The sequence below is a fragment of the Anomaloglossus baeobatrachus genome, chromosome 12, assembly GCF_048569485.1.
Source record: "Anomaloglossus baeobatrachus isolate aAnoBae1 chromosome 12, aAnoBae1.hap1, whole genome shotgun sequence".
NCBI lineage: Eukaryota > Metazoa > Chordata > Amphibia > Anura > Aromobatidae > Anomaloglossus > Anomaloglossus baeobatrachus.
This window is the reverse complement of record NC_134364.1, coordinates 4313811-4338870: the sequence shown is the minus strand read 5'-3', so window position 1 is coordinate 4338870 and position 25060 is coordinate 4313811.

The window sequence follows — 25060 nt, the reverse complement described above, 5'->3', positions numbered from 1 at the left end:
CCTGATGGCGCTCTGCTCCGATAGGAAGGCTGCTGGATGCGTCTGCACCTCACTCCAGTATTCACCCCCTGATGGCGCTCTGCTCTGATAGGAAGGCTGCTGGAGGCGTCTGCACCTCACTCCAGTATTCACCCCCTGATGGCGCTCTGCTCTGATAGGAAGGCTGCTGGAGGCGTCTGCACCTCTCTCCAGTATTCACCCCCTGATGGCGCTCTGCTCCGATAGGAAGGCTGCTGGATGTGTCTGCACCTCACTCCAGTATTCACCCCCTGATGGCGCTCTGCTCCGATAGGAAGGCTGCTGGATGCGTCTGCACCTCTCTCCAGTATTCACCCCCTGATGGCGCTCTGCTCCGATAGGAAGGCTGCTGGAGGCGTCTGCACCTCACTCCAGTATTCACCCCCTGATGGCGCTCTGCTCTGATAGGAAGGCTGCTGGAGGCGTCTGCACCTCTCTCCAGTATTCACCCCCTGATGGCGCTCTGCTCCGATAGGAAGGCTGCTGGATGTGTCTGCACCTCACTCCAGTATTCACCCCCTGATGGCGCTCTGCTCCGATAGGAAGGCTGCTGGATGCGTCTGCACCTCTCTCCAGTATTCACCCCCTGATGGCGCTCTGCTCCGATAGGAAGGCTGCTGGATGTGTCTGCACCTCACTCCAGTATTCACCCCCTGATGGCGCTCTGCTCCGATAGGAAGGCTGCTGGATGCGTCTGCACCTCTCTCCAGTATTCACCCCCTGATGGCGCTCTGCTCCGATAGGAAGGCTGCTGGATGCGTCTGCACCTCACTCCAGTATTCACCCCCTGATGGCGCTCTGCTCTGATAGGAAGGCTGCTGGATGCGTCTGCACCTCACTCCAGTATTCACCCCCTGATGGCGCTCTGCTCTGATAGGAAGGCTGCTGGATGCGTCTGCACCTCTCTCCAGTATTCACCCCCTGATGGCGCTCTGCTCTGATAGGAAGGCTGCTGGATGCGTCTGCACCTCACTCCAGTATTCACCCCCTGATGGCGCTCTGCTCCGATAGGAAGGCTGCTGGATGCGTCTGCACCTCACTCCAGTATTCACCCCCTGATGGCGCTCTGCTCTGATAGGAAGGCTGCTGGATGCGTCTGCACCTCACTCCAGTATTCACCCCCTGATGGCGCTCTGCTCCGATAGGAAGGCTGCTGGATGTGTCTGCACCTCTCTCCAGTATTCACCCCCTGATGGCGCTCTGCTCCGATAGGAAGGCTGCTGGATGCGTCTGCACCTCTCTCCAGTATTCACCCCCTGATGGCGCTCTGCTCCGATAGGAAGGCTGCTGGATGCGTCTGCACCTCACTCCAGTATTCACCCCCTGATGGCGCTCTGCTCTGATAGGAAGGCTGCTGGATGCGTCTGCACCTCTCTCCAGTATTCACCCCCTGATGGCGCTTTGCTCTGATCGGAAGGCTGCTGGATGCGTCTGCACCTCTCTCCAGTATTCACCCCCTGATGGCGCTCTGCTCCGATAGGAAGGCTGCTGGATGCGTCTGCACCTCACTCCAGTATTCACCCCCTGATGGCGCTCTGCTCCGATAGGAAGGCTGCTGGATGCGTCTGCACCTCACTCCAGTATTCACCCCCTGATGGCGCTCTGCTCCGATAGGAAGGCTGCTGGATGCGTCTGCACCTCACTCCAGTATTCACCCCCTGATGGCGCTCTGCTCCGATAGGAAGGCTGCTGGAGGTGTCTGCACCTCACTCCAGTATTCACCCCCTGATGGTGTTCTGCTCCGATAGGAAGGCTGCTGGATGCGTCTGCACCTCACTCCAGTATTCACCCCCTGATGGCGCTCTGCTCTGATAGGAAGGCTGCTGGATGCGTCTGCACCTCACTCCAGTATTCACCCCCTGATGGCGCTCTGCTCTGATAGGAAGGCTGCTGGATGCGTCTGCACCTCTCTCCAGTATTCACCCCCTGATGGCGCTTTGCTCTGATCGGAAGGCTGCTGGATGCGTCTGCACCTCTCTCCAGTATTCACCCCCTGATGGCGCTCTGCTCCGATAGGAAGGCTGCTGGATGCGTCTGCACCTCACTCCAGTATTCACCCCCTGATGGCGCTCTGCTCCGATAGGAAGGCTGCTGGATGCGTCTGCACCTCACTCCAGTATTCACCCCCTGATGGCGCTCTGCTCCGATAGGAAGGCTGCTGGATGCGTCTGCACCTCACTCCAGTATTCACCCCCTGATGGCGCTCTGCTCCGATAGGAAGGCTGCTGGATGCGTCTGCACCTCTCTCCAGTATTCACCCCCTGATGGCGCTCTGCTCCGATAGGAAGGCTGCTGGATGCGTCTGCACCTCTCTCCAGTATTCACCCCCTGATGGCGCTCTGCTCCGATAGGAAGGCTGCTGGATGCGTCTGCACCTCACTCCAGTATTCACCCCCTGATGGCGCTCTGCTCCGATAGGAAGGCTGCTGGATGCGTCTGCACCTCTCTCCAGTATTCACCCCCTGATGGCGCTCTGCTCCGATCGGAAGGCTGCTGGATGTGTCTGCACCTCACTCCAGTATTCACCCCCTGATGGCGCTCTGCTCCGATAGGAAGGCTGCTGGATGCGTCTGCACCTCACTCCAGTATTCACCCCCTGATGGCGCTCTGCTCCGATAGGAAGGCTGCTGGATGCGTCTGCACCTCACTCCAGTATTCACCCCCTGATGGCGCTCTGCTCCGATAGGAAGGCTGCTGGATGCGTCTGCACCTCTCTCCAGTATTCACCCCCTGATGGCGCTCTGCTCTGATAGGAAGGCTGCTGGATGCGTCTGCACCTCACTCCAGTATTCACCCCCTGATGGCGCTCTGCTCTGATAGGAAGGCTGCTGGATGCGTCTGCACCTCTCTCCAGTATTCACCCCCTGATGGCGCTCTGCTCCGATCGGAAGGCTGCTGGATGTGTCTGCACCTCACTCCAGTATTCACCCCCTGATGGCGCTCTGCTCCGATAGGAAGGCTGCTGGATGCGTCTGCACCTCACTCCAGTATTCACCCCCTGATGGCGCTCTGCTCCGATAGGAAGGCTGCTGGATGCGTCTGCACCTCACTCCAGTATTCACCCCCTGATGGCGCTCTGCTCCGATAGGAAGGCTGCTGGATGCGTCTGCACCTCTCTCCAGTATTCACCCCCTGATGGCGCTCTGCTCTGATAGGAAGGCTGCTGGATGCGTCTGCACCTCACTCCAGTATTCACCCCCTGATGGCGCTCTGCTCTGATAGCAAGGCTGCTGGATGCGTCTGCACCTCTCTCCAGTATTCACCCCCTGATGGCGCTCTGCTCTGATAGGAAGGCTGCTGGATGCGTCTGCACCTCACTCCAGTATTCACCCCCTGATGGCGCTCTGCTCCGATAGGAAGGCTGCTGGATGCGTCTGCACCTCACTCCAGTATTCACCCCCTGATGGCGCTCTGCTCCGATAGGAAGGCTGCTGGATGCGTCTGCACCTCACTCCAGTATTCACCCCCTGATGGCGCTCTGCTCCGATAGGAAGGCTGCTGGATGCGTCTGCACCTCACTCCAGTATTCACCCCCTGATGGCGCTCTGCTCCGATAGGAAGGCTGCTGGATGCGTCTGCACCTCTCTCCAGTATTCACCCCCTGATGGCGCTCTGCTCCGATAGGAAGGCTGCTGGATGCGTCTGCACCTCTCTCCAGTATTCACCCCCTGATGGCGCTCTGCTCCGATAGGAAGGCTGCTGGATGCGTCTGCACCTCACTCCAGTATTCACCCCCTGATGGCGCTCTGCTCCGATAGGAAGGCTGCTGGATGCGTCTGCACCTCTCTCCAGTATTCACCCCCTGATGGCGCTCTGCTCCGATCGGAAGGCTGCTGGATGTGTCTGCACCTCACTCCAGTATTCACCCCCTGATGGCGCTCTGCTCCGATAGGAAGGCTGCTGGATGCGTCTGCACCTCACTCCAGTATTCACCCCCTGATGGCGCTCTGCTCCGATAGGAAGGCTGCTGGATGCGTCTGCACCTCACTCCAGTATTCACCCCCTGATGGCGCTCTGCTCCGATAGGAAGGCTGCTGGATGCGTCTGCACCTCTCTCCAGTATTCACCCCCTGATGGCGCTCTGCTCTGATAGGAAGGCTGCTGGATGCGTCTGCACCTCACTCCAGTATTCACCCCCTGATGGCGCTCTGCTCTGATAGGAAGGCTGCTGGATGCGTCTGCACCTCTCTCCAGTATTCACCCCCTGATGGCGCTCTGCTCCGATCGGAAGGCTGCTGGATGTGTCTGCACCTCACTCCAGTATTCACCCCCTGATGGCGCTCTGCTCCGATAGGAAGGCTGCTGGATGCGTCTGCACCTCACTCCAGTATTCACCCCCTGATGGCGCTCTGCTCCGATAGGAAGGCTGCTGGATGCGTCTGCACCTCACTCCAGTATTCACCCCCTGATGGCGCTCTGCTCCGATAGGAAGGCTGCTGGATGCGTCTGCACCTCTCTCCAGTATTCACCCCCTGATGGCGCTCTGCTCTGATAGGAAGGCTGCTGGATGCGTCTGCACCTCACTCCAGTATTCACCCCCTGATGGCGCTCTGCTCTGATAGCAAGGCTGCTGGATGCGTCTGCACCTCTCTCCAGTATTCACCCCCTGATGGCGCTCTGCTCTGATAGGAAGGCTGCTGGATGCGTCTGCACCTCACTCCAGTATTCACCCCCTGATGGCGCTCTGCTCCGATAGGAAGGCTGCTGGATGCGTCTGCACCTCACTCCAGTATTCACCCCCTGATGGCGCTCTGCTCCGATAGGAAGGCTGCTGGATGCGTCTGCACCTCACTCCAGTATTCACCCCCTGATGGCGCTCTGCTCCGATAGGAAGGCTGCTGGATGCGTCTGCACCTCTCTCCAGTATTCACCCCCTGATGGCGCTCTGCTCCGATAGGAAGGCTGCTGGATGCGTCTGCACCTCACTCCAGTATTCACCCCCTGATGGCGCTCTGCTCTGATAGGAAGGCTGTTGGATGCGTCTGCACCTCACTCCAGTATTCACCCCCTGATGGCGCTCTGATCCGATGGGAAGGCTGCTGGATGCGTCTGCACCTCACTCCAGTATTCACCCCCTGATGGCGCTCTGCTCCGATAGGAAGGCTGCTGGATGCGTCTGCACCTCTCTCCAGTATTTACCCCCTGATGGCGCTCTGCTCCGATAGGAAGGCTGCTGGATGCGTCTGCACCTCACTCCAGTATTCACCCCCTGATGGCGCTCTGCTCCGATAGGAAGGCTGCTGGATGCGTCTGCACCTCACTCCAGTATTCAACCCCTGATGGCGCTCTGCTCCGATAGGAAGGCTGCTGGATGCGTCTGCACCTCTCTCCAGTATTCACCCCCTGATGGCGCTCTGCTCCGATAGGAAGGCTGCTGGAGGCGTCTGCACATCACTCCAGTATTCACCCCCTGATGGCGCTCTGCTCCGATAGGAAGGCTGCTGGAGGTGTCTGCACATCACTCCAGTATTCACCCCCTGATGGCGCTCTGCTCCGATAGGAAGGCTGCTGGATGCGTCTGCACCTCACTCCAGTATTCACCCCCTGATGGCGCTCTGCTCTGATAGGAAGGCTGCTGGATGCGTCTGCACCTCACTCCAGTATTCACCCCCTGATGGCGCTCTGCTCTGATAGGAAGGCTGCTGGATGCGTCTGCACCTCTCTCCAGTATTCACCCCCTGATGGCGCTCTGCTCCGATAGGAAGGCTGCTGGAGGCGTCTGCACATCACTCCAGTATTCACCCCCTGATGGCGCTCTGCTCCGATAGGAAGGCTGCTGGATGCGTCTGCACCTCACTCCAGTATTCACCCCCTGATGGCGCTCTGCTCCGATGGGAAGGCTGCTGGATGTGTCTGCACCTCACTCCAGTATTCACCCCCTGATGGCGCTCTGCTCCGATAGGAAGGCTGCTGGATGCGTCTGCACCTCACTCCAGTATTCACCCCCTGATGGCGCTCTGCTCCGATAGGAAGGCTGCTGGATGCGTCTGCACCTCTCTCCAGTATTCACCCCCTGATGGCGCTCTGCTCCGATAGGAAGGCTGCTGGAGGCGTCTGCACATCACTCCAGTATTCACCCCCTGATGGCGCTCTGCTCCGATAGGAAGGCTGCTGGATGCGTCTGCACCTCACTCCAGTATTCACCCCCTGATGGCGCTCTGCTCCGATAGGAAGGCTGCTGGATGCGTCTGCACCTCTCTCCAGTATTCACCCCCTGATGGCGCTCTGCTCTGATAGGAAGGCTGCTGGATGTGTCTGCACCTCACTCCAGTATTCACCCCTGATGGCGCTCTGCTCCGATAGGAAGGCTGCTGGATGCGTCTGCACCTCACTCCAGTATTCACCCCCTGATGGCGCTCTGCTCCGATAGGAAGGCTGCTGGATGCGTCTGCACCTCACTCCAGTATTCACCCCCTGATGGCGCTCTGCTCCGATAGGAAGGCTGCTGGTGGTGTCTGCACCTCACTCCAGTATTCACCCCCTGATGGCGCTCTGCTCCGATAGGAAGGCTGCTGGTGGTGTCTGCACCTCACTCCAGTATTCACCCCCTGATGGCGCTCTGCTCCGATAGGAAGGCTGCTGGAGGCGTCTGCACCTCACTCCAGTATTCACCCCCTGATGGCGCTCTGCTCCGATAGGAAGGCTGCTGGATGCGTCTGCACCTCACTCCAGTATTCACCCCCTGATGGCGCTCTGCTCTGATAGGAAGGCTGCTGGATGCGTCTGCACCTCACTCCAGTATTCACCCCCTGATGGCGCTCTGCTCTGATAGGAAGGCTGCTGGATGCGTCTGCACCTCTCTCCAGTATTCACCCCCTGATGGCGCTCTGCTCTGATAGGAAGGCTGCTGGATGCGTCTGCACCTCACTCCAGTATTCACCCCCTGATGGCGCTCTGCTCCGATAGGAAGGCTGCTGGATGCGTCTGCACCTCTCTCCAGTATTCACCCCCTGATGGCGCTCTGCTCCGATAGGAAGGCTGCTGGATGCGTCTGCACCTCACTCCAGTATTCACCCCCTGATGGCGCTCTGCTCTGATAGGAAGGCTGCTGGAGGCGTCTGCACCTCACTCCAGTATTCACCCCCTGATGGCGCTCTGCTCTGATAGGAAGGCTGCTGGAGGCGTCTGCACCTCTCTCCAGTATTCACCCCCTGATGGCGCTCTGCTCCGATAGGAAGGCTGCTGGATGTGTCTGCACCTCACTCCAGTATTCACCCCCTGATGGCGCTCTGCTCCGATAGGAAGGCTGCTGGATGCGTCTGCACCTCTCTCCAGTATTCACCCCCTGATGGCGCTCTGCTCCGATAGGAAGGCTGCTGGAGGCGTCTGCACCTCACTCCAGTATTCACCCCCTGATGGCGCTCTGCTCTGATAGGAAGGCTGCTGGAGGCGTCTGCACCTCTCTCCAGTATTCACCCCCTGATGGCGCTCTGCTCCGATAGGAAGGCTGCTGGATGTGTCTGCACCTCACTCCAGTATTCACCCCCTGATGGCGCTCTGCTCCGATAGGAAGGCTGCTGGATGCGTCTGCACCTCTCTCCAGTATTCACCCCCTGATGGCGCTCTGCTCCGATAGGAAGGCTGCTGGATGTGTCTGCACCTCACTCCAGTATTCACCCCCTGATGGCGCTCTGCTCCGATAGGAAGGCTGCTGGATGCGTCTGCACCTCTCTCCAGTATTCACCCCCTGATGGCGCTCTGCTCCGATAGGAAGGCTGCTGGATGCGTCTGCACCTCACTCCAGTATTCACCCCCTGATGGCGCTCTGCTCTGATAGGAAGGCTGCTGGATGCGTCTGCACCTCACTCCAGTATTCACCCCCTGATGGCGCTCTGCTCTGATAGGAAGGCTGCTGGATGCGTCTGCACCTCTCTCCAGTATTCACCCCCTGATGGCGCTCTGCTCTGATAGGAAGGCTGCTGGATGCGTCTGCACCTCACTCCAGTATTCACCCCCTGATGGCGCTCTGCTCCGATAGGAAGGCTGCTGGATGCGTCTGCACCTCACTCCAGTATTCACCCCCTGATGGCGCTCTGCTCTGATAGGAAGGCTGCTGGATGCGTCTGCACCTCACTCCAGTATTCACCCCCTGATGGCGCTCTGCTCCGATAGGAAGGCTGCTGGATGTGTCTGCACCTCTCTCCAGTATTCACCCCCTGATGGCGCTCTGCTCCGATAGGAAGGCTGCTGGATGCGTCTGCACCTCTCTCCAGTATTCACCCCCTGATGGCGCTCTGCTCCGATAGGAAGGCTGCTGGATGCGTCTGCACCTCACTCCAGTATTCACCCCCTGATGGCGCTCTGCTCTGATAGGAAGGCTGCTGGATGCGTCTGCACCTCACTCCAGTATTCACCCCCTGATGGCGCTCTGCTCCGATAGGAAGGCTGCTGGATGCGTCTGCACCTCACTCCAGTATTCACCCCCTGATGGCGCTCTGCTCCGATAGGAAGGCTGCTGGAGGTGTCTGCACCTCACTCCAGTATTCACCCCCTGATGGTGTTCTGCTCCGATAGGAAGGCTGCTGGATGCGTCTGCACCTCACTCCAGTATTCACCCCCTGATGGCGCTCTGCTCTGATAGGAAGGCTGCTGGATGCGTCTGCACCTCACTCCAGTATTCACCCCCTGATGGCGCTCTGCTCTGATAGGAAGGCTGCTGGATGCGTCTGCACCTCTCTCCAGTATTCACCCCCTGATGGCGCTTTGCTCTGATCGGAAGGCTGCTGGATGCGTCTGCACCTCTCTCCAGTATTCACCCCCTGATGGCGCTCTGCTCCGATAGGAAGGCTGCTGGATGCGTCTGCACCTCACTCCAGTATTCACCCCCTGATGGCGCTCTGCTCCGATAGGAAGGCTGCTGGATGCGTCTGCACCTCACTCCAGTATTCACCCCCTGATGGCGCTCTGCTCCGATAGGAAGGCTGCTGGATGCGTCTGCACCTCACTCCAGTATTCACCCCCTGATGGCGCTCTGCTCCGATAGGAAGGCTGCTGGATGCGTCTGCACCTCTCTCCAGTATTCACCCCCTGATGGCGCTCTGCTCCGATAGGAAGGCTGCTGGATGCGTCTGCACCTCTCTCCAGTATTCACCCCCTGATGGCGCTCTGCTCCGATAGGAAGGCTGCTGGATGCGTCTGCACCTCACTCCAGTATTCACCCCCTGATGGCGCTCTGCTCCGATAGGAAGGCTGCTGGATGCGTCTGCACCTCTCTCCAGTATTCACCCCCTGATGGCGCTCTGCTCCGATCGGAAGGCTGCTGGATGTGTCTGCACCTCACTCCAGTATTCACCCCCTGATGGCGCTCTGCTCCGATAGGAAGGCTGCTGGATGCGTCTGCACCTCACTCCAGTATTCACCCCCTGATGGCGCTCTGCTCCGATAGGAAGGCTGCTGGATGCGTCTGCACCTCTCTCCAGTATTCACCCCCTGATGGCGCTCTGCTCCGATAGGAAGGCTGCTGGATGCGTCTGCACCTCTCTCCAGTATTCACCCCCTGATGGCGCTCTGCTCTGATAGGAAGGCTGCTGGATGCGTCTGCACCTCACTCCAGTATTCACCCCCTGATGGCGCTCTGCTCTGATAGGAAGGCTGCTGGATGCGTCTGCACCTCTCTCCAGTATTCACCCCCTGATGGCGCTCTGCTCCGATCGGAAGGCTGCTGGATGTGTCTGCACCTCACTCCAGTATTCACCCCCTGATGGCGCTCTGCTCCGATAGGAAGGCTGCTGGATGCGTCTGCACCTCACTCCAGTATTCACCCCCTGATGGCGCTCTGCTCCGATAGGAAGGCTGCTGGATGCGTCTGCACCTCACTCCAGTATTCACCCCCTGATGGCGCTCTGCTCCGATAGGAAGGCTGCTGGATGCGTCTGCACCTCTCTCCAGTATTCACCCCCTGATGGCGCTCTGCTCTGATAGGAAGGCTGCTGGATGCGTCTGCACCTCACTCCAGTATTCACCCCCTGATGGCGCTCTGCTCTGATAGCAAGGCTGCTGGATGCGTCTGCACCTCTCTCCAGTATTCACCCCCTGATGGCGCTCTGCTCTGATAGGAAGGCTGCTGGATGCGTCTGCACCTCACTCCAGTATTCACCCCCTGATGGCGCTCTGCTCCGATAGGAAGGCTGCTGGATGCGTCTGCACCTCACTCCAGTATTCACCCCCTGATGGCGCTCTGCTCTGATAGGAAGGCTGCTGGATGCGTCTGCACCTCACTCCAGTATTCACCCCCTGATGGCGCTCTGCTCCGATAGGAAGGCTGCTGGAGGCGTCTGCACCTCACTCCAGTATTCACCCCCTGATGGCGCTCTGCTCTGATAGGAAGGCTGCTGGATGCGTCTGCACCTCTCTCCAGTATTCACCCCCTGATGGCGCTCTGCTCCGATAGGAAGGCTGCTGGATGTGTCTGCACCTCACTCCAGTATTCACCCCCTGATGGCGCTCTGCTCCGATAGGAAGGCTGCTGGATGTGTCTGCACCTCACTCCAGTATTCACCCCCTGATGGCGCTCTGCTCCGATAGGAAGGCTGCTGGAGGTGTCTGCACCTCTCTCCAGTATTCACCCCCTGATGGCGCTCTGCTCCGATAGGAAGGCTGCTGGAGGTGTCTGCACCTCTCTCCAGTATTCACCCCCTGATGGCGCTCTGCTCTGATAGGAAGGCTGCTGGATGCGTCTGCACATCACTCCAGTATTCACCCCCTGATGGCGCGCTGCTCCGATAGGAAGGCTGCTGGAGGTGTCTGCACCTCACTCCAGTATTCACCCCCTGATGGCGCTCTGCTCTGATAGGAAGGCTGCTGGATGTGTCTGCACCTCACTCCAGTATTCACCCCCTGATGGCGCTCTGCTCCGATAGGAAGGCTGCTGGAGGTGTCTGCACCTCTCTCCAGTATTCACCCCCTGATGGCGCTCTGCTCCGATAGGAAGGCTGCTGGATGTGTCTGCACCTCACTCCAGTATTCACCCCCTGATGGCGCTCTGCTCTGATAGGAAGGCTGCTGGATGCGTCTGCACATCACTCCAGTATTCACCCCCTGATGGCGCTCTGCTCTGATAGGAAGGCTGCTGGATGCGTCTGCACCTCACTCCAGTATTCACCCCCTGATGGCGCTCTGCTCTGATAGGAAGGCTGCTGGAGATGTCTGCACCTCACTCCAGTATTCACCCCCTGATGGCGCTCTGCTCCGATAGGAAGGCTGCTGGAGGCGTCTGCACCTCACTCCAGTATTCACCCCCTGATGGCGCTCTGCTCTGATAGGAAGGCTGTTGGAGATGTCTGCACCTCACTCCAGTATTCACCCCCTGATGGCGCTCTGCTCTGATAGGAAGGCTGCTGGAGGCGTCTGCACCTCTCTCCAGTATTCACCCCCTGATGGCGCTCTGCTCTGATAGGAAGGCTGCTGGATGCGTCTGCACCTCTCTCCAGTATTCACCCCCTGATGGCGCTCTGCTCTGATAGGAAGGCTGCTGGATGCGTCTGCACCTCACTCCAGTATTCACCCCCTGATGGCGCTCTGCTCTGATAGGAAGGCTGCTGGATGCGTCTGCACCTCTCTCCAGTATTCACCCCCTGATGGCGCTCTGCTTAGATAGGAAGGCTGCTGGAGGCGTCTGCACCTCACTCCAGTATTCACCCCCTGATGGCGCTCTGCTCTGATAGGAAGGCTGCTGGATGCGTCTGCACCTCTCTCCAGTATTCACCCCCTGATGGCGCTCTGCTCTGATAGGAAGGCTGCTGGATGCGTCTGCACCTCTCTCCAGTATTCACCCCCTGATGGCGCTCTGCTTAGATAGGAAGGCTGCTGGAGGCGTCTGCACCTCACTCCAGTATTCACCCCCTGATGGCGCTCTGCTCTGATAGGAAGGCTGCTGGATGTGTCTGCACCTCTCTCCAGTATTCACCCCCTGATGGCGCTCTGCTCCGATAGGAAGGCTGCTGGAGGCGTCTGCACATCACTCCAGTATTCACCCCCTGATGGCGCTCTGCTCCGATAGGAAGGCTGCTGGATGTGTCTGCACCTCACTCCAGTATTCACCCCCTGATGGCGCTCTGCTCTGATAGGAAGGCTGCTGGATGCGTCTGCACCTCTCTCCAGTATTCACCCCCTGATGGCGCTCTGCTTAGATAGGAAGGCTGCTGGAGGCGTCTGCACCTCACTCCAGTATTCACCCCCTGATGGCGCTCTGCTCTGATAGGAAGGCTGCTGGATGCGTCTGCACCTCACTCCAGTATTCACCCCCTGATGGCGCTCTGCTCCGATAGGAAGGCTGCTGGAGGTGTCTGCACCTCTCTCCAGTATTCACCCCCTGATGGCGCTCTGCTCTGATAGGAAGGCTGCTGGATGTGTCTGCACCTCTCTCCAGTATTCACCCCCTGATGGCGCTCTGCTCTGATAGGAAGGCTGCTGGATGCGACTGCACCTCACTCCAGTATTCACCCCCTGATGGCGCTCTGCTCCGATAGGAAGGCTGCTGGATGCGTCTGCACCTCACTCCAGTATTCACCCCCTGATGGCGCTCTGCTCCGATAGGAAGGCTGCTGGATGCGACTGCACCTCACTCCAGTATTCACCCCCTGATGGCGCTCTGCTCCGATAGGAAGGCTGCTGGAGGCGTCTGCACCTCTCTCCAGTATTCACCCCCTGATGGCGCTCTGCTCCGATAGGAAGGCTGCTGGATGTGTCTGCACCTCTCTCCAGTATTCACCCCCTGATGGCGCTCTGCTCCGATAGGAAGGCTGCTGGATGCGTCTGCACATCACTCCAGTATTCACCCCCTGATGGCGCTCTGCTCCGATAGGAAGGCTGCTGGATGCGTCTGCACCTCACTCCAGTATTCACCCCCTGATGGCGCTCTGCTCTGATAGGAAGGCTGCTGGATGCGTCTGCACATCACTCCAGTATTCACCCCCTGATGGCGCGCTGCTCTGATAGGAAGGCTGCTGGATGCGTCTGCACCTCACTCCAGTATTCACCCCCTGATGGCGCTCTGCTCTGATAGGAAGGCTGCTGGATGCGTCTGCACCTCTCTCCAGTATTCACCCCCTGATGGCGCTCTGCTTAGATAGGAAGGCTGCTGGAGGCGTCTGCACCTCACTCCAGTATTCACCCCCTGATGGCGCTCTGCTCTGATAGGAAGGCTGCTGGATGCGTCTGCACCTCTCTCCAGTATTCACCCCCTGATGGCGCTCTGCTCTGATAGGAAGGCTGCTGGATGCGTCTGCACCTCTCTCCAGTATTCACCCCCTGATGGCGCTCTGCTTAGATAGGAAGGCTGCTGGAGGCGTCTGCACCTCACTCCAGTATTCACCCCCTGATGGCGCTCTGCTCTGATAGGAAGGCTGCTGGATGTGTCTGCACCTCTCTCCAGTATTCACCCCCTGATGGCGCTCTGCTCCGATAGGAAGGCTGCTGGAGGCGTCTGCACATCACTCCAGTATTCACCCCCTGATGGCGCTCTGCTCCGATAGGAAGGCTGCTGGATGTGTCTGCACCTCACTCCAGTATTCACCCCCTGATGGCGCTCTGCTCTGATAGGAAGGCTGCTGGATGCGTCTGCACCTCTCTCCAGTATTCACCCCCTGATGGCGCTCTGCTTAGATAGGAAGGCTGCTGGAGGCGTCTGCACCTCACTCCAGTATTCACCCCCTGATGGCGCTCTGCTCTGATAGGAAGGCTGCTGGATGCGTCTGCACCTCACTCCAGTATTCACCCCCTGATGGCGCTCTGCTCCGATAGGAAGGCTGCTGGAGGTGTCTGCACCTCTCTCCAGTATTCACCCCCTGATGGCGCTCTGCTCTGATAGGAAGGCTGCTGGATGTGTCTGCACCTCTCTCCAGTATTCACCCCCTGATGGCGCTCTGCTCTGATAGGAAGGCTGCTGGATGCGACTGCACCTCACTCCAGTATTCACCCCCTGATGGCGCTCTGCTCCGATAGGAAGGCTGCTGGATGCGTCTGCACCTCACTCCAGTATTCACCCCCTGATGGCGCTCTGCTCCGATAGGAAGGCTGCTGGATGCGACTGCACCTCACTCCAGTATTCACCCCCTGATGGCGCTCTGCTCCGATAGGAAGGCTGCTGGAGGCGTCTGCACCTCTCTCCAGTATTCACCCCCTGATGGCGCTCTGCTCCGATAGGAAGGCTGCTGGATGTGTCTGCACCTCTCTCCAGTATTCACCCCCTGATGGCGCTCTGCTCCGATAGGAAGGCTGCTGGATGCGTCTGCACATCACTCCAGTATTCACCCCCTGATGGCGCTCTGCTCCGATAGGAAGGCTGCTGGATGCGTCTGCACCTCACTCCAGTATTCACCCCCTGATGGCGCTCTGCTCTGATAGGAAGGCTGCTGGATGCGTCTGCACATCACTCCAGTATTCACCCCCTGATGGCGCGCTGCTCCGATAGGAAGGCTGCTGGATGCGTCTGCACCTCACTCCAGTATTCACCCCCTGATGGCGCTCTGCTCCGATAGGAAGGCTGCTGGATGTGTCTGCACCTCACTCCAGTATTCACCCCCTGATGGCGCTCTGCTCCGATAGGAAGGCTGCTGGAGGTGTCTGCACCTCTCTCCAGTATTCACCCCCTGATGGCGCTCTGCTCCGATAGGAAGGCTGCTGGATGCGTCTGCACATCACTCCAGTATTCACCCCCTGATGGCGCTCTGCTCTGATAGGAAGGCTGCTGGATGCGTCTGCACCTCACTCCAGTATTCACCCGCTGATGGCGCTCTGCTCCGATAGGAAGGCTGCTGGATGCGTCTGCACCTCTCTCCAGTATTCACCCCCTGATGGCGCTCTGCTCCGATAGGAAGGCTGCTGGATGCGTCTGCACATCACTCCAGTATTCACCCCCTGATGGCGCTCTGCTCCGATAGGAAGGCTGCTGGATGCGTCTGCACATCACTCCAGTATTCACCCCCTGATGGCGCTCTGCTCCGATAGGAAGGCTGCTGGATGTGTCTGCACCTCTCTCCAGTATTCACCCGCTGATGGCGCTCTGCTCTGATAGGAAGGCTGCTGGATGCGTCTGCACCTCACTCCAGTATTCACCCCCTGATGGCGCTCTGCTCCGATAGGAAGGCTGCTGGATGCGTCTGCACCTCACTCCAGTATTCACCCGCTGATGGCGCTCTGCTCCGATAGGAAGGCTGCTGGATGCGTCTGCACCTCTCTCCAGTATTCACCCCCTGATGGCGCTCTGCTCCGATAGGAAGGCTGCTGGATGCGTCTGCACATCACTCCAGTATTCACCCCCTGATGGCGCTCTGCTCCGATAGGAAGGCTGCTGGATGCGTCTGCACCTCTCTCCAGTATTCACCCCCTGATGGCGCTCTGCTCCGATAGGAAGGCTGCTGGATGCGTCTGCACCTCTCTCCAGTATTCACCCCCTGATGGCGCTCTGCTCCGATAGGAAGGCTGCTGGATGCGTCTGCACATCACTCCAGTATTCACCCCCTGATGGCGCTCTGCTCTGATAGGAAGGCTGCTGGATGCGTCTGCACCTCTCTCCAGTATTCACCCCCTGATGGCGCTCTGCTCCGATAGGAAGGCTGCTGGAGGCGTCTGCACCTCACTCCAGTATTCACCCCCTGATGGCGCTCTGCTCCGATAGGAAGGCTGCTGGAGGCGTCTGCACCTCACTCCAGTATTCACCCCCTGATGGCGCTCTGCTCCGATAGGAAGGCTGCTGGATGCGTCTGCACCTCACTCCAGTATTCACCCCCTGATGGCGCTCTGCTCCGATAGGAAGGCTGCTGGATGCGTCTGCACCTCTCTCCAGTATTCACCCCCTGATGGCGCTCTGCTCCGATAGGAAGGCTGCTGGATGTGTCTGCACCTCTCTCCAGTATTCACCCCCTGATGGCGCTCTGCTCTGATAGGAAGGCTGCTGGATGCGTCTGCACCTCACTCCAGTATTCACCCCCTGATGGCGCTCTGCTCCGATAGGAAGGCTGCTGGATGTGTCTGCACCTCTCTCCAGTATTCACCCCCTGATGGCGCTCTGCTCCGATAGGAAGGCTGCTGGATGCGTCTGCACATCACTCCAGTATTCACCCCCTGATGGCGCTCTGCTCCGATAGGAAGGCTGCTGGAGGCGTCTGCACCTCACTCCAGTATTCACCCCCTGATGGCGCTCTGCTCCGATAGGAAGGCTGCTGGATGCGTCTGCACATCACTCCAGTATTCACCCCCTGATGGCGCTCTGCTCTGATAGGAAGGCTGCTGGATGCGTCTGCACCTCACTCCAGTATTCACCCCCTGATGGCGCTCTGCTCCGATAGGAAGGCTGCTGGATGCGTCTGCACCTCTCTCCAGTATTCACCCCCTGATGGCGCTCTGCTCCGATAGGAAGGCTGCTGGATGCGTCTGCACCTCACTCCAGTATTCACCCCCTGATGGCGCTCTGCTCCGATAGGAAGGCTGCTGGATGCGTCTGCACCTCACTCCAGTATTCACCCCCTGATGGCGCTCTGCTCCGATAGGAAGGCTGCTGGATGCGTCTGCACCTCACTCCAGTATTCACCCCCTGATGGCGCTCTGCTCCGATAGGAAGGCTGCTGGATGCGTCTGCACCTCACTCCAGTATTCACCCCCTGATGGCGCTCTGCTCCGATAGGAAGGCTGCTGGATGCGTCTGCTCCTCTCTCCAGTATTCACCCCCTGATGGCGCTCTGCTCTGATAGGAAGGCTGCTGGATGCGTCTGCACCTCACTCCAGTATTCACCCCCTGATGGCGCTCTGCTCCGATAGGAAGGCTGCTGGATGCGTCTGCACATCACTCCAGTATTCACCCCCTGATGGCGCTCTGCTCCGATAGGAAGGCTGCTGGAGGTGTCTGCACCTCACTCCAGTATTCACCCCCTGATGGCGCTCTGCTCCGATAGGAAGGCTGCTGGATGCGTCTGCATATCACTCCAGTATTCACCCCCTGATGGCGCTCTGCTCTGATAGGAAGGCTGCTGGATGCGTCTGCACATCACTCCAGTATTCACCCCCTGATGGCGCTCTGCTCCGATAGGAAGGCTGCTGGATGCGTCTGCACCTCACTTTAGTCACGTTTTTTATTTTCCCTTCAATGTGGCTTTGAACAGTGATACTTTCCCTTTACAGCTCTGGCATTCAGCAAGTCTGCAGCCGTAATGAGACTGTGCTCCATCATCATTCTGTGTATATCCAGGATCTTGCACTATTAGTTGGACTAATGTTTGTGCAGAGAATGACCTTGAATCATTGCCCCATCCTCTGGCTAAATGATGCATTACATAACACTGGACGTCAGGGCGCTTTGTTAGGTTAATCAGTTGGTTGTGCATTGTGCTCCTGAGGGGACAGGCTGCCAGCAGGCGCTTCATCTGAGGGGCTCTGGGCTGGGAACCAACTCTGCTTGTTTCTCCAAAGGACCAGTATCCTAGTACATTTCAAAAGATGACCAGGGTCTGACCTGCAAGTACCCCCAAGTGTCCAGCCCCACCCCACCCCAGGAAATAATGCTCCAATAACGGCGTCTATGATATGAAGGACAGCCTGCCAGCCGAGCCTCACAGCACAGCCTGCAGATGTGCACAGCACGGATCACACCCTGCACTGGATGTAGTCTTAGCGTCAGATAATTGGATCTTAATTAATAGATATTGTGATAAATAGAAAACTGAACATGACTAAAGTTATATCATCTAATCCCTGAGGAATCAAGATCCGCCTCATACACACTGGCAGACAAAACGTTTTGCAGTTTATTAAAGTGTAATTGCTTCTGTCTGGTCGTTGCCATTTTCCTGGTTATGAAGTGAAAGTGCATCAAGTTGTCGCCATACAAGATCTAATCTTAACCAGAATGCTTGTGAATATCGGTCTGGTCATTTCATTACAGAAAACTGACAGAAGTTTTGTATCTACAATTTATTGCTCACAACATAGCGAGTAATCCATTGCTTACAGTGCCATAACTTGGTATTCTCCAGCATAACCTCTTGCTGTGATTACTGCACCACACAGACAGGGCATTGAAGCCACCTATCTTGAGGGATCTTGCTCTATTCCATTTGCAAACAATTCCTCTTGATTGCTCTAGGTTCGGCCATAACTCGTGGCCCTAGCTCATCCCATGGTGCTCTATATGGTGTAAATCGGGATCGGATCCGCTGTTGCAACAGATGAACATTTTTCTTTGCTAACCCAATTTTTTTTTTTTTTTTTACTAAATTGGATGTGTGCTTAGGATAATTGTGTTACATTGGTTTCACCATGTGGCAACATTACATTCTCGAGTATATCCTAGTACATGGTAGTATTCATATTCCATCAATTTTATGCAGAGGGCCAATGGCAGATGCAGAAAAGCCACCCCAAACCATGACATTGCCTCCACCATGTTTCACTGTAGGTGTTTGGTACCTTACATCAATACGTTTTCCAATTGGTCGGTATATACAGTGCTGCCATCACTACCAAACAGATTGAACTTGGATTCTGTAGGAGGTGGCCAGACTACCCCACTCCTACGATGTACCTATCATGTTTATTAAAGTAAATGTCTTAAGTGCTGCTGCTGGAGACTACGGCTGGCAATGTAGCAGAACTAGAGCAGTGCAGCGGTTAGCGTCCTCTGTTTATTGATTGATTAGATTGGTTATTTTAGATTAATATTGGTTAGATTGATTATTGGTTGATTAGAAAGACAGGCCTGGAAGAGAGTAGTTCTGCAGAATAGTTGCTGGAGTGAGGAGGAACTCTGTTCCTCTTGACGGGCGTAGAAGAGTCCAGGGATCAGACAAGCATGTACAGCCGTCCAAGACAGTGGAGTGGACCAGGGAAACCATGGCGATGAGGAACGGGGAAAAGCAGAAGTTGAGACTCGGCTGCTGGAAGGCTAATACCCAGGGCGATGGCTAGACAGGAAAAGTACCTCAAAGAACAGCGGCAGCAGAACAGGAATGTATGGCCATGTTTATCCAAAAGATGGAAGAACAAATAAAACAGTTGTTGTTTTGTAAAGAATTTCTTTGTGTGATATGTTGCACTGCTCAGTGTACGGTGGTGAACAGCTGCAGGGCGGTGAATGCACCCCTGAAGACCCCAGTAAGTGTTGCACTCCCTGACCGGGGCAGAACACAAACACAAGCTCAGTTTAGTAAAGTAAAGTGGAAACTGCCATCCATCCCTCTACAAGTTGCACTGTGAGCTGGGTCGATCCTTGAACAATCTGTCAAGATGGACTGCGGGGAAGTCGCCTGAGAAAAACAAGTTACACAAAAACTAAGAAAAAGTGACAAGACACATCGTGGGCGTACTCGAAGAAAGAATGAAAAACGCTGTCTGATATGATTGGAAGGTACGGATTAAGAAACGTCCCATGTGCAGTGGAACCTGCTCCTGGCAAGTTCACCAGGGGGTGAGGATAATGCGTGAAGCGCTGGACTGCAAATTCAGAAACTGGGGATAAGAACGCCCCATGAACAGAGGTGCCCGCCTAAGGCTAGTTTCACACTTGCGTTGAACGGTATCCGTTGCATTGCGTTGTGTGACGGACGCAACGGATGTGTTGCATATAGTGGCACAACGAATGCAACGGATCATACAAAACAACGGAATCAGCCTTTTTTTTTTTTACACAGTTTCACCGGCGGCAGACTATTGTGAACGATCAGCTGATCGCACCCAGCAGCCGGTCGCCGGGTGATCAGCTGATCGCTCCCGGATGATCAGCTGATCGCTCCCAGCGCCGGGTGATCAGCTGATCGCTCGGCCGCCAAGAATGTGTGCGGGGGCGGAGTGGGTGGAGCCGAGCGGGGCCATGGCGCTGAGGACAGGTGAGTGTGTGTGTGTGTGTGTATATATATATATATATATACATGCCGAGTGGAGTGCGGGAGGGGGTGGAGCCGAGCGGGGAAGTGTTAAGAGGGGGACCCGGGGAAGCGTGCCAAGATGGGAAATGGACAGCTTCCGCCGGTCAGGGTCCACTGTGCGGTGTAAGGGACCGCCGCTATGGTGGGTGACGAGTGAGCGGGTTGCTGCTAGCGATCATCTGGAATGTCACAGACGATCTATGTACACCGATCTGCCTTAACCCGTGAGGGTTGTATGGCAGGGATCTCACAGCTCGGTGTACCTGTTGCACGGGGAAGCACAGAGGTGCCCACGCACGTGTGCCAGTGGAAGTCACGAGAATATGGCACGAGGGTAGCACAGAGGTGCCCACGCACGTGTGCTTTCAATAACCAGGTGAGTCCGGTGGAGACTTAAGGAGCTCACCTGGGACAGGAACACGGCCTGTTGAAGGGGATACTGCCGGAGCAGCAAGGCAGGAACACGGCCTGCAAACCAGGTGCTGCCTAAGCAGCAAGGGCCAAGCCCACAAAAGACAGTAATGCCTGAGCAGTGGCGTGGCAGCACGCTGCCAGACATCCAAACATAGAAGGACGGTCGCGCACCGCCATAATGGCAGGAGGAGCTTTTAAGGAGGTTTCGTTCCACCCAAGGGCGGGCGCAAGGCGGAGATGACGGACTTGACCCAATCAGGGTCCACGATGTCCCAGCCTGGCCAGTCAGGATTCACCATGTCACCAGCCTTGTCATCAAGCCGTGTGACGTCAGTGGGCGAATCAGAACCCACCACGCATTGCACATGCTCACCCTCCTGCCTCTGGGAAATAGAGGCGGGATCCTCGGTCTCACAATGTGCAGAGATAACGGTAGTCTCACTGCTTCCCTGAGCAGTAAACCTCTGCACATTGCGCAACCTCACAGACCTTCGGGGCCGCTGAGCAGGAGGGGCTGCGGCAGGCCAGGAATGGGAGACTGCTTCACTCCTTGTAACAGGAGAACCACTAGGTGTCACCCTTCTGCTGCCTCTCTGAGAAGGTATCTCCTGCACACTGCGCAGTCTGACAGACCTTCGGCGCTGCTGAGCAGGAGTGCTCGTGGCAGGCAAGGAATGGGAGACTGCCTCAGTCCTTGCCTCAGGAGAGCCATGAGATGTAACAGGGAAGTGTCGGGCTCCCTGCACACGTGGCCAGGGTAAATATCGGGTAAAGCACTTTGCTTGGTTACCCGATATTTACCTTGGTTACAGGTGCAGGGAGCCAGAGAGAGCATGCGCAGTGAAATCCTAAGGATTCTGCTGCTCAAAAAAACGTTACATGCTGCATTCCTCCTGCTGGGCGGAAGCAACGTAGCGTCGCCCAACGGAAGCAACGCAGGTCCTTTTTGGCACAATCCGTCATCCATACAAGTCTATGGGAACCAGCGGAATCCGTTAACGGATTCCGCTGTTTTCCAAAAGGGCGGATTGTGACGGAAGGAAAACAACGCAAGTGTGAATGTACCCTAAAGCACGTGCACCCGAAGGAGAGTCTGCTCTTCTCGAGATACTGATGGGGAATGGGTGGCAGCCCTGTAGAAACGAGAGGAGGAACCAAAAGAAGCACCACCCTGGGTTGTGCGGTCCGGAAGATGGAGACTCCACCACCCCCCATGGCATCTATCGCCCCTGTCATCCACCGCCCCCTGGTATCTACCGCCCCCTGGTATCTACCGCCTCCTGGCATCTACCGCCTCCTGGCATTTACTGCCCCTGGCATCTACCGCCCCTAGCATCCACAAGCACTGGCATCTACTGCCCCACCTCGCATACACCACCCCCCCTGGCATCCATTGCACACCTGAAATCCACCACCCCTGACATCCACCACCCTTTGGCATCCGCCGCCCCCTGGCATCTACTGCCCCTTGGCTTCTACCAGCCCTAGTATCTACTGCCCCATGGCATCTACTGCCCCATGGCTTCCACCACACCCCTGATATCTACCGCCTTCTTGCATTTACTGCCCCTGGCATCTACCATCCCTGACATTTACTGCCCCTGGCATCTACCATCCTTGGCATTTACTGCCCCTGGCATCTACCATCCCTGGCATCTACCGCCCCTGCCATCCACAAGCACTGGCATCTACCGTCCCTTGCATCCGCTGCCCCACTGGCATCTACTGCCCCCTTGCATCTACCGCCCCTGGCATCTATTGCACTTGCCATCTATTACACCCTGGCATCTACCGCTCCTGCCATCCACCACCCCCTGGCATCTGCCACCCCCTGGCTTCTACCACCCATGGCATCTACTCCCCCATGGCCTCTATTACACCCTGACATCCACCACTCCTGGCATCTAACGTTCCCCTGGGATCCAATGCCGCCTAGTATCTTCCTCCCCCTGGCATCTACCGCCTCCTTGCATTTGCTGCCCCGGCACCTACCATCCCTGGCATCTACCTCCCCTAGCATCCACAAGCATTGGCATCTACTGTCCCTTGCATCCGCTGTCCCCCTTGAATCCGCCGTCCCCCTGGCATCTACTGCCCCCTGGCATCCACTGCCCCTGGATCTGCTGCCCCCTGGCCTCTACCGCCCTTGGCATCTATTGCCCCTGGCATCTATCACACCTGGCATCTTCCGCCCCTGGCATCCACCGCCCCCTGTTATCTGGCAACTACCGCCCCTAGCATTTTCCAGCCCTAACATCTACCCTTCCTGGCATCTACCGCCCCCCTGGCATCTACCGCCCTTGGCATCCATTGCTCCTGGCATCTACAGCCACCTAGCATCTATTACACCCTGGCATCTACTGCCCCTGCCATCTATTACCGCCTGGCATCTACTACCCCTGGCATCTACAGCCCCCTGGAATCTTACCACCCCCCTGGCATCTGCTGCCCCCTGGCATCTATTACACCCTGGCATCTACCACCCCTGCCATCTATTATCCCCTGGCATCTACAGCCTCCTGGCATCTAGTGTTCCCTGGCATCTATGACACCCTGGTATCTACCGCCCCTGCCATCTATTACCACCTGGTATCTAACGCCCCTGCCATCTATTACCCCCTGGTATCTAACGCCCCTGCCATCTATTACCCCCTGGCATCTACAGCCCCCTGCCTTCCATTACCCCCTGCCATCTACAGCCCCCTGCCTTCCATTACCCCCTGCCATCTACAGCCCCCTGGCATCTACAGCCCCCTGCCTTCCATTACCCCCTGGCATCTATTACCCCCTGGTATCTACTGCCCTTGCCATCTATTACCCCCTGGCATCTACTGCCCTTGCCATCTATTACCCCCTGGTATCTACTGCCCCTGCCAGCTATTACCTGTGGTATCTACTGCCCCTGCCATCTATTACCCCCTGGCATCTATTGCCCCTACCAGCTATTACCCCTGGTATCTACTGCCCTTGCCATCTATTACCCCCTGGCATCTATTGCCCCTGCCATCTATTACCCCTGGCATCTACTGCCTCTTACCATTCAGGTGCTGGAGAAATAACAGAAGCCATCAGATTAGAGCCGTACTTTGCTCTATTACAAGGAATCTTCTGCCTTTCTCCCTGGCAAGTTTCCAGGCTCCACAAGAGCTAAATGTTTGAATTTCTAATGAACTGACGAAAATGCTCATGTTTCCGCCGTTCATTAATTAATAAGATTAGATTAACATTAATATCATTAGAACACAGGCACATTACAGGGAGGTGTAATTATACCGGCCCGCTCATTAAAACCGATGGATCTATTAGAATTGGGCGCCCCCTGGTGGGCAGTGTTCACACTGTAACACTTTGGATGCGATGATGATGATGATGATGATGATGAAAGGTTTTCCGAGTCTCTTATGTGGAGCAAGTCTTGTCTATAGTCATCGTTCCCACTTGGTTTTCAGGTTTTATTATTTAGTGACAGATCATGTAGATCTTATTACTATGAGATAGTTGGGGCATGAATACCATTACCAGGTCCTGACCATCTTGTGCAGCAGAAATCCAGAAGTTCATGGTTCCACCCATCCTGAAGACAAAGCTGCTATGAGAAAGTGGACTGTCCCCCTCAGTAGACTGGGCTTGGCCATAGGTGCCCCATTAGTACTTGTATAATTAGCGCTATCGCATTGGGAGGCGATTCTCTCCCTAGTATGGGGCTTACGGCTCTGAAGATCAGGGTGCGGTCTCCAGCTTTGCAGATTTAGCAATTCCTGCTTTTTTTACCTTTTCTTTTGACCATGTTCATTCAAAAGTCATTCAACCTGCTGAATGACTTTTTTTCTACGGTTTTTATAGAAGAAAAGGCCATGGCAGATGACATGACCAGTGATACCATAAATTCACCCTTGAATATTACCTGCTTAACCCAGCAGGAAGTACGCCGCCGCCTCGAAATCACTAAGGGTGACAAATCTCCGGGCCTGGATGGCTACACCCCAGAGTACTACAGGAATTGAGTTCTGTGATAGATAGACCATTATTTTTAATCTTCTCAGATTCCTTAATAACAGGGTCGGTACTGCAGGACTGGCGCATAGCAAATGTGGTGCCAATATTCAAAAAGGGGACAAAAACTGAGCCGGGAAATTATAGGCCGGTAAGTTTAACCTCTACGGTTGGTAAAATCCTTGAGGGTTTCTTGAGAGATGCTATACTGGAGTATCTCAAGAAAAATAACCTTATGACAGAGTATCAACATGGGTTTATGAGGGATCGATCCTGTCAAACTAATTTGATCAGCTTCTATGAAGAGGTAAGTTCAAGCCTGGACCAGGGAAATGCAGTGGATGTTGTGTATATGGACTTTTCAAAAGCTTTTGATACGGTGCCACACAAAAGGTTGGTACATAAAATGAGAATAATGGGGATAGGGGAAAATATGTGTAACTGGGTTAAAAACTGGCTCAGTGATAGGAAACAAAGGGTGGTTATTAATGGTACGTACTCGGACTGGTCTCAGTTCATAGTGGGGTACCACAGGGGTCAGTATTGGGCCCGCTTCTTTTCAACATATTTATTAATGACCTTGTTGGGGGCATGCGGAGTAGAATTTCAATATTTGCAGATGATACTAAACTCTGCAGGGTAATCAATACAGAGGAGGATAATTTTATATTATAGGGAGATTTATGTAAATTGGAGGATTGGGCTGAGAAGGGGCAATTGAAGTTTAATGTAGATAAATGTAAGGTCATGCACTTGGGTAGAGGAAATAACATTTATGATTA